Source organism: Ceratina calcarata, unplaced genomic scaffold (genome assembly GCF_001652005.2).
Source record: "Ceratina calcarata isolate Rehan_Ccalc_2016 unplaced genomic scaffold, ASM165200v1 scaffold1350, whole genome shotgun sequence".
In the NCBI taxonomy this organism is placed as follows: domain Eukaryota; kingdom Metazoa; phylum Arthropoda; class Insecta; order Hymenoptera; family Apidae; genus Ceratina; species Ceratina calcarata.
In genome coordinates, this window is record NW_017134584.1 from 1 (window position 1) to 932 (window position 932).

Here is a 932-nt window from a genome sequence, read left to right on the forward strand (position 1 = left end):
GTTATAATAAGGTCAGGATTGCATAAGAATTATATAGAATATAAAAACCTCTTTCTCTCTAAATAAAACTGCTATAATGAAACTATTTTAACAGATAGAAATCACCTAGTGCGATTGCGCATGCTCCAATGCATGATGGCTACCTCACTACCAATGATCTAACCGACCTCTACCCGTCTCAAGGTCTTATACTGCGTTTCGCGCATGGCATATGTAAGTGCACTGTTCTATACATAACATAACCCAATCTACTCTGGCAAATTATATAACCCTAGTAACTCTTACAGCCTGAATTATCAATGCGTCACATGATGTAGCCAAGTAACTATAACTATGATACGATACAATGGTATAAATGCAGTCATACTTATGTTAATTAACTATCCTACTAAACTTTCAAATATATCATAAAATATTTCTACAATATCAATTAAATCTATTTTACAGTCTTAAAGTAACAAATTAGATGCACCAAATCACTGAGTACGACATAAAACAATAACCGATCTATAATGCTATAATGATGCGTCGTCTCCTACGATATCAATCCCCTAATGAATAGAATCATTTCAGCCTATCTACACGACAGGTTCAGTATGTATTATAATAATACATTCAGTTTTAGTGCAAATCGCCAATACTCCTTTTTGAATTCTACGCCATTAACTATAAAAATGCGTCATTAGCTCCAATAACCAATGGTGCCGAAGTTAGCACGGAGTTACAACGACGCAAGCGCGGTATCTCTTATTGGCTAGAAGCTCTGACGTAGTATGATAACACCCAATGAGATCTACCATCACGATGACTAGCAATACAGCGCCATCAGCGTCTTCTCACGCTGAGAATAGACACAAAAAACCCCTTAGTCTACCCCTACTATCGATGCAATGTGCGTAGTGCCTGCAACCCTCAAGGTAACCTACAAACTC

General features: G+C 37.0%; 1 protein-coding gene across 4 annotated transcripts in view; it reads left to right on the forward strand.

The window, feature by feature from the left end:
* Window positions 1–932, forward strand: part of LOC108629583 (ras guanine nucleotide exchange factor Y-like) — a 5,756-nt gene continuing 4,824 nt past the window's right edge. For 2 of the 4 annotated variants that reach the window (XM_026817551.1, XM_026817556.1), the window contains exons 1-4: window positions 1–11; window positions 95–213; window positions 288–349; window positions 448–589. The gene's annotated coding sequence lies outside the window, so the exon portion shown is untranslated. The remainder of the gene's footprint in view (window positions 12–94; window positions 214–287; window positions 350–447; window positions 590–932) is intronic. The other 2 variants (XM_026817562.1, XM_026817566.1) reach the window with 2 other exon arrangements.